Here is a 9,412-nt window from a genome sequence, read left to right on the forward strand (position 1 = left end):
AGATGAAGCTTCCATTAGCCAGAGCCCAGGAGTAACTAAGATGAGCAGAACCCAAATGTTGACCCACATGAAATGTGTAATGTGAGTCAAAAGAAAAAAAAAAAAATCTTACATTGTTCTGATTGATTAAGGATTCAGATTGTTTGTTACTGCAGCATAATCGACCTTACCCTGACTGATACTCAGGGCCAGTTTTCTCTCTAGCTGGTATTACATGGGGAAAACTTTCCAATTTATGGAAAATGAGTATGGAATAAAATTGACAAGTCATAAGATTATTTTGAAAGATCTCAGTGATCTATGTTTGAAGAGGTTAAAATTAGAAAAAAAGGTTTATGTAAAACCTAAACCAAATAAATAGAAATTGATTGTTTCTTATTGGTAAACAGTTAAGACTGAAGCCTAAAATGGACACACCGAATAGACAGAAGACTGAAGGAAAGTGGGCAGCTTTTCTTTTATTTTAAAGTGAAGGTTGAAAAGCATATGGAAAAGGTTATCTGACTATGCTGTTGAAGGCAACAGTATAAATGAGTTCAATAACCACTTCGGTCTTTTTTCTGGAAGAGGAAGGGATTAAAGAGCAGAGTAAAAATGCAGGCAGGCAGGATTAAACTGAAACAGAGTCCGGGATGATGGCCCAGCTGGCCTTTTCCTCCTCCTAGAACCTCTTACAGAGTACTTCTGACACGCCTACATTATAAACCACAACTCTGATAGAGTGGTCTTAGCAAAGGCCCATATTCCATTCCTGAACTTGAACATCTCACAAGGAAATCATTTTCAGATGTTTCAAAATTAGGAGCATCCACAGTTAAAGGGAAGGTTTACTTCACTCTCTGAAATGTGTTCAATCTCTTTTATCAATTAACTGTCCGTGTTTTTCTGTTTCCTCATTGCTTGGTTAGATAATCCATACAAGTAAATGAACTCATGTCTGTGTTGGAGACCCACATTATGTCCTAACGATTTGCCTGACAGCCGCTCTGCCCACTCGGAGCTGCTGGAGCTCGGTCTGTGAAGGGCAAGTGGGGAGTGTTAACCAGAAAGACAGAGGTCACGCGTCTGCAGAGTAACTGTGGAGACGGGATTCCATACCTGTGCTTGAGGAATGTAAATACAGGTTGCTAAATGAGAGGAGCCTTTTGAATGGGGTAAACAGAAAATTCTTTCAAAAGTCATAGCTCAGTAGGTGAGTTTTTGAGGACATGTTTCCTCTATATCCCCAAGTGCACAGGCAAGAGAATGGAATTAATATCTGAATCAACATTTGAGCCTTGACGCGGGTAACCATGTACTTACATTTTTCTAATCGTTAATTCTCTCAGCAATCCTATGAGTTTAATGTTCCTTTTCATGGTCAGGAAATGAGGAAAGTTATTCTTAGAGAGGTGAAGTAACAGCCCTAATCCCCACAGTAAGTAAGTGACAGAATGGAAGTGGAATCACACTGGACTCCACAGCCAGCATCCTCTCCATGGCCACATGCTCCTCTCTGGAGAAAGAGAACAAAGACCCTTTGGACATTCAGCTATAATTCAGCACCAGTCTTGCCTATGGGGTGCACCGAGGGAGACATGCTGGCTTTGATGAAGGTGATCATTTACGTATGTATGTATAACTTGAAGTAAAATATACTTACAGTAAGACACACTGATCTTAAATTACAAATTGATGAGTTTTAACAAATATAAACACTTGTGTAAAACCAGCATACCAGTCAAGATCAAGGCTTCAAGCCCTCTACCAATCCACTTCCTCACTCCACACTGACAACAGCTTTTCTGATTTTTGGTATTGCAAATTGATTTTGCTCTTTTTGAATTACATACAAATGGGACCATATGGATATATTTTATACCTGGATTTTTTCACATGACATAGAGTTTTTGAGCTTCATTCATATTGGTGCAAGTATGAGAAGTCCTTGTTTTCATTGCTGCATAGTATTGCACTGCATATATGTCCAAATAATTGCTTGCAAATTCTTACAAAATCTTCTGTTGATGGACATTTTGGTTGTTTTCAATTTGGGCCCATTATGAATAATGATGCTGCAAATATTTTTTGCTGGAGTCCTTTTGTGTACGTAGATTTTCATTTCTTTTGGATAAATGCCTAGGAGTGCAATTGCTGGAACACATAGAAGCACTGCACAATTTTCCAGTGTTTTTAACATTTTATGCTCCTTCCAGTAACAATTAAGGTTTCCAATGGTTCAACATCTTATCATCAGTCTTTTTATTTTTAGCTGTTCTAGAGAGCATGCAGGGGTATTACACTAAACTTTTTAAAACGATATTTGTTTTCTATTTATTGTTTGTATTCTGACTTGGTTTACGGCGTTTGGGGCCAAGGAGAAAGTGTGAGCCTTTATATGATCTCATTGTGATTTTAACTGCTGTTTGAAGATGAAATGATTGTGAGCCTCTAATCACGTACTTACCTTCCATCTCCATGTTTCTGTGTGAATCGTCTGTTAAAGTAGTTTACCTATTCTGATTAGGCTTGCTTGTCTTTTTATTATTGATTTGTAGGAGTTCTACGTATATATTTTGGATATAAATCCTCTGTAAATTATATGTATTTTTATTGTCATTTATAACTTTTTCAGTTTGCAACTTTTTATCTTCATGATAAACTTCTGATGAGCCAAAGGTTTTTTTCTTTTCACAGTTAATACTTTTATGACCCACCTAGGAGATATTTGCCTACTCTAAGGTCCCAATAACTTTCCAAATATATATATTTTTTCTTTTAGAAATGCTATGCTTTATGTTGTGATACAATTACCTGATGGTGTGAAGTGGAAGACTAGTTAATGTTTTACACAACCGCTTCTCTATTTGTCCAAATGCCACGTGATAAATATACTTTAGTCTCCTCCACTGAATTATCTTGTAACCTTTGTTGAGAATCAATGGAATGCGTATATGGGGGTCAATTTCTTGACTCCTTTTTATTTGACAGATTTTCTGTCCTGAACACACTGTCTTGATTAGTGAGGTGATCTAGAAAACCTTGACATTGGATACTGTACATCCTCCAGCTTTGTTCTTCATTTTAAGATTGCGTTTTTTAAAATTACGTCGCATTTACATATAAATTGCATCAACTTGTCAATTTCTACAAAAATAATTTACTGAGATTCTGATTGGGAATGTGTTGAGTATACAGATCAAATAGCCATTGTAACAACATGGATTTTTCCAATCCATGAATATAGAATAGCTCTCTCTGAATGTAGATCATTTAAAAGTATCTCCCAGCAATGTTTTGTAGTTTTCAGAATAGAGTTGTTGCCTGTCTTATCTATTACCATGAACTTTATATTTCTGGATGACATTGTAAATGGAATGTTTTAAACTTTTCTAATTGCCTTGCTCTTGGTAGATAAAAATTTAATTAAGTAGAGGAGTAGTTTCTGCATGCAGCTGAAGCTACATGATTAACAATTTAAACTAGAAGGCTAAAACGTTAAGATGTTTTATGTAACTTCAGTGGCAACCACAAATATCTACGAATATACATGAGAGGGAATAAGGGACTCCCTGTTGCCTCAGAGGTAAAGAATTCACTAGCAATGCAGGAGACACAGGTTCCATTCTTCGGTCAGGAAGAGCCCTTGGAGAAGGAACTGGCTACCCACTCCAGTATTCTTACCTGGGAAATTCCACTGACAGAGGAGACTGGTGGGTTTACAATCCATGTGGTCACAAGAGTTGGACAAGACTTAGTGATGAAACCACCACCACCACAAAGAATATTTCACTGTAAGAAGTCAATGAACCACAGAGAAAGGTGGTAAGAGAAGAAAGGAGGGACAAGAAATTATAAGACTTTCAGAAAACAATTTTTAAAATGTCAGTAGTGAGTTCCTCTCCATCAATAATTATTTTAAATGTAAATGGATTAATCTCCCCAATCAAAGGAAACAGATTGAATGGATTAAAAAACAATAACAAACAGAATCCAACTATATGTCTATAAGAGACTCACGGTTGATCTAGGATATACATAGACTGAAAGTGAAAGAATGGGGAAAATATTTCATGAAAACAGAAACCAAAGTTTGGAAAAAACAAAATAGCCTGTAAATCAAAAACTGTGAAAGAGACAAAAAAGGACATTGAAAGTGAAAGTAAAGTCGCTCAGTTGTGTCTGACTCTCGACCCCATGGACTATAGCCTACGAGGCTCCTCCATCCATGAAATTTTCTAGGCAAGAATACTGGAGTGGACTGCATTTCCACCTCCAGAGGATCTTCCCCACCCAGGGATCGAACCCGGGTCTCCCGCATTGCAAGCAGATGCTTTTACCATCTGAGCCATGAGGGAAGCTTAAAAGGGTTGATTCACCAAAAAGATTTATAAATATTTGTGCCCCAAACCTCAGAGTTACTAAGCATATGAGGAAGCATTGAAAGAAGAAATAGCAACACAATACCAGCAGGAGACTTCAATACCCCGCTTTCAGCAATGACTGGAACAAGATGAAGATCAATAAGGAAATACGGAATTTGAACTTTAAAAACTCTAAAGATCAATTGACCCTAACATACATATACGGAACACTCCACCTAACAACAGTACAATATAAACTATTTTCAAGTGCACATGGAACATTCTGCATGGTAGAACACATGTGAGGCCAGAAGTGAAGTTATAACAGATTTAGAAAGATTGAAATCATGCACAGTATGCCCCAAACACGATGGAATCTAACTACAAATCGACAGCACTAGGAAAACTGGGAAATTCAAGATATATCGAAACAAAATAAATACTAAATCAGCAAAACCAGTGGGTTGCTTAACACACTGTTAAACAACAATTGAGTCTAAGAAGTCACGAAGGAATTTAGAAAATTGCTTAAGACAAATGAGAATGAAAACACAGTGTATCAAAACTTATGAGATGCAGCAAATTAGGTTGATAGCTGTCAATGCATATATTAAAATAGGAAAAAGTTCCCAAATCAGCAACCTAACTTCATACCTCAAGAAATAAGAAAAAGAATTAAGCCCAAAGTCAGCAGAAGGAACAAATTAATACAAATTAGGACAGAGATAAATTAAAGAGTTACTAGAAAGACAATATGAAAAAAGAATCAACAAAATCAAATTATTCTTTTTAGAAGAATAGTCACATCCAACTCTTTGTGGCCCTATGGACTATATAGTCCATGGAATTCTCTGGGCCAGAATACTGGAGTGGGTAGCCTTTCCCTTCTCCAGGAGATCTTCCCAACCCAGGGACTGAACCCAGGTCTCCCACAGTACAGGCAGATTCTTTACTAGCTGAGCCACCAGGGAAGCCCTATTCTTTTTAGAAGATCAAGAATATTAACAAACTCTTAATTTGAGAAAAATATGAAAAAAGTCTCAAATGGCTAAAATCAGAAAAAAAAAAAAAGAGGACATTATAGCTGATGCCATTATAGCAGAAATAAAAAGAAGTGTAAAAGAAATAATCTAAAGAATTTAAGTAACCTGAAGGAAATGGGAAAACTCTTAGAAACATGAAATGCCAAGACTGAGTCATGAAGAAGCTGAAAATCTGTATCAGCCAGTAACAAATTCTTAGGGAAGCTCTTTGTAAGATTTTTATTATTTATTTTCTATGTGTTTGTTAAATTTGAGGCTTCTCTGGTGGCTCAGATGGTAAAGAAACCTGCCTATGAGAGACCCAGATTCAACACCTGGGTCAGGAAGAGCCCCTGGAGAAGGAAAAGGCAACCCACTCCAGTATTCTTGCCTGGGAAATCCCATGGACAGAGGAGCCAGGTGGGCTACAGTCCATGGGGTTGCAAACAGTCAGACACGATTGAGTGACTAACAGTTTCATTTTCACTTTTTGGATGAATTTTACCAGTAAATTATATCTAGGTCTTTAATTATAAATTCAAGTTCTCACATATATATTTAATTCAATGAATGCAATTTTCTATTCCTTCTTGTGTAATTTTTAGTAAATTATGCTTTTCAAGGAATTTGTCCATTACAAATTTATTGATGGTATTCCTTTGTTATACCCTCATATCTGTAGGATTTTTAGTATCCATGTCTCATTTCTGTTATTGGTTATTGTGTTTTCTCTCTTTCTCTCTTGATTAGTATATTCAATGTATCAATCTTTCCAAAGAGGAACATTTTAGCTTTGGTAAGTTTAATATGGTTTTCATATTATTTGTTAATTTCTCCTTTTCCTTATTATTTTTCCTCTACTTACTTTGGATTTGATTTGCAATTTTTTCTAATTTCTTACTGTATAATCTTACAGCATTGATTTTAAACTTTCTTCAGTATAAAATTTAAAATATAAATTTCCCTCTAAGCCCTGCTTCAGGGACATTCTCCACATATTATATGTTTTGTTTTAATTGTCAGTTAGTTTGATTTTTTTTTTAAATTTTCCTTCTTTGAGATTTTTTTCTTTGACCCAGGGGATATTTGAAGTGTGATGTCTATTTTCTAACTATTTTGTGGGTTTTTTTCTATCAAATTGTTGTTGAATTCTAAGTCAGGTGTTGTGATAGGAGAACATAATTTGTAAGATTTCAAACTTCCCCAAATTTTATTGAGACTTATTTTATGGCCCAGCATATGGTCTACCTTGGTAACTGATCAATTAGCCCTTGAAAATAATGGATTCTGCTAGTTTCAGATGTTGTGTTCTATAATGTTAATTAGATCAACTTGATTGATTGCGTTCTCCAAATATTCTACATCATTGTTTACATCTTGCGTATTTGTCGTGTAAAATACTAAGAAAAATGTGAAACCTCTCTATGAGTATGCATTTTGCCTATTTGTGCCTTAACTTATATTTTTTCCCTCATGTGCTTTGATGCTCTGCTATTATGTGTGCACACATTTAAGACTGTTACGCTTTTCTGATAATGGACCTTTTATTCGAATGAAAGATGACCTTCAGTTATGAGACACACAGTCAGAACGTGAGCTACTCTATGTTCGTGAAGCTGCCCAAGTCCCGTGACAAGTTCTGAATCCCCATGTCTTGGTCTGTGGGGTCTGCAGCTTATTTTGCCATCCTGTGTGGCCAGCCTATCTGTCCAGGGCTCACTCTCATCACAGTCCTCTCTTCCCAGCTTTCTTCTTCCTCCCAGGAAAAGTATGATGATTTGTACCATCATGGCCAATTAACCTGTGCTTTTGCTCTTTGCTTTGTTTTTAAGGAAGCATGTCTAAGTCTCCTCCAACACGGGGAAGGTTAGGATCCTCGGTGATGCAGGCGGAGTACCATGTGCTTACCTGTGTTCTTGCACTTAGCACACTGCGTGTACCTGCGATGCACGACCCCTAGTAACTGAAGTGTCATCACCAAGAGCAGAGATGACTTGCTGCCCAGAGTTGTATCACTAGCGCCTAGCACCATCCCTTGTATCTAGTGATTTTCAGTAAAACTTTGGGTGGACTACATGAGCTAGTGGCTCTCTCCCCTTCAAACACAATCATGCGATTCTCAGATGTTATTAATATCAATGACCATGAAAATGTCTTGGATTCTGCAGCTAACTAGCCAGTGACTAAATGGTGAACTAGTGACAATCAGTCTAGAGTCACATGCCCCAGAGATCAAATAGGACCCCAGAGACTGAGAGCTTGATGGGAGGATGGCTCTAGGCAAAGCTTCACTATTTAACCAACACCATTGCCTGTGCTCACAGTCTCCTGCAGCCACTGCCACCTGGCAGCCTCCTGCCAGCTGTAGGTTTTGCTCCCCCAACTCCCAAGGCAAAGGGCTAGACTGTAAAAAAGAAGGCCCCAGTGCTTTGGGGATGAAAACAACAGTGTTATGTTTGACTCATAGCAATGTCAGAGGAAAACACTTTGGTCCTGGAAGATGCCATCTGCATAGCACACAAGACTGCACCCCAGAAGAGCAACGCTGGAAGCTTCAAACTCTCCTTTCCTCGCACAAATCTGGGGGCTCGTCGGAAAGCCCACGCTGGATGACATCAAGGTTGTTGTTGCTTAGTTGCTCGATGGTGTCTAACTTTTTCACAACTCCACGTACTGTGGTCCACCAGGCTCCTTTGTCCATGGGATTTCTCAGGCAAGAACACCAGAGTGGGTTGCTATTTCTTCCTTCAGGGGATCTTCCTGATCCAGGGACCACCCAAGTCTCCTGCAATTGTAGGCAGATCCTTTACCCGCTCATTCACCGGAGAAGCCCGGATGACGCTAAGGTACTTGTTTCTTAAAGGAAGGAAATAATAACTATGTTCTTGTTCAAGAAACCACTTCTCCACAAATATTCCCATCGTGTTTCCTCAGTTTTTAAAATATCCCCTGGCAGAAAAGAGTCGAGAGGGTTTTACAGCAAATCAGCTCCTGAATCATTTCAAGCTGATCCCTTTCCTCCATTCTTTATAGAGCTGTTCTCACTGAAGCAAAGGCGAAGCTGCAGATTTAGAATTCTTGAGAAGTAATTAAACATAAGGGTCCCACATTTTCTGGGGGAAACCCATTCCCACTGGCATTAATCTTAGAATATTTTAGATGGAGACACTCAGGGTTCAGCAGAGGAGACAGTGTTTTAGTGATAGGAATTGAGAACCAATGAGAGGTGTTTTTCTTTCCCCAAAAGTCTCGCTCATCTTTCTTAATGGCCGTCTCCGGGAGCTAAAATTCCTGGAATTACTCATTCTTTCAGATTAAGACCTTGAAAGCTACTGTTATACACTAATTTGTGTCAACAAACAAGTGCTTAACCTGTGCTGTGTTCTGAACAAATTCAAACTAAATTCACTCCCCAGGCCTCTTGGAGCAGTAGGGTGGAGCTGAAGGACATTGAGTAGTACTTGCCAGCAGCGCACACACATGCTCACTTATGGAAAGAGAGAGAAAGAACATAAACGGAGCTCAGAAGAGAGCCAGCATTTATTATTAATAATGTTATGCTGCATTTGAACCTCAGATTATATATAATATATATATATACATTTTTTTGTATAAGGATATCTGTCCTGAGCAATATCTGTTAATGCTAAGTATAGAGAGAAAGTTGGAGACCAGGGAGAAAATGAGAGCAAATTGGTGCTAAAATCCAAAGTATCTTCCCACTTCCAGCCTGGTGTTTGTTCCACTATATTGTGTTATTTCACTCCAAAGCTATACGGACCTGCCATCCTGTGTTCTGATTAAATTCACGCTGTAGATCAAAAAGAAGCAAGCTTGTTTTATCTGCCAAGTGGTGTTCGTTCATTCATTGCCCCTGGAAAGCTTTTCAGGAAACAACTACACCTATGTTGGTCTTGTGTTGGATGCCCAGCAAAGTCAGGGAACTCAGGCAGTCCAGCCTTGAGGGACTTAACGATCACAGACAGCATCACGGTCACAGGGCCACTGCAGAGAGACGGACCCCAGACAGACGTGGCTGGGTCCGTG

This window comes from Capricornis sumatraensis, chromosome 1 (genome assembly GCF_032405125.1).
Source record: "Capricornis sumatraensis isolate serow.1 chromosome 1, serow.2, whole genome shotgun sequence".
NCBI lineage: Eukaryota > Metazoa > Chordata > Mammalia > Artiodactyla > Bovidae > Capricornis > Capricornis sumatraensis.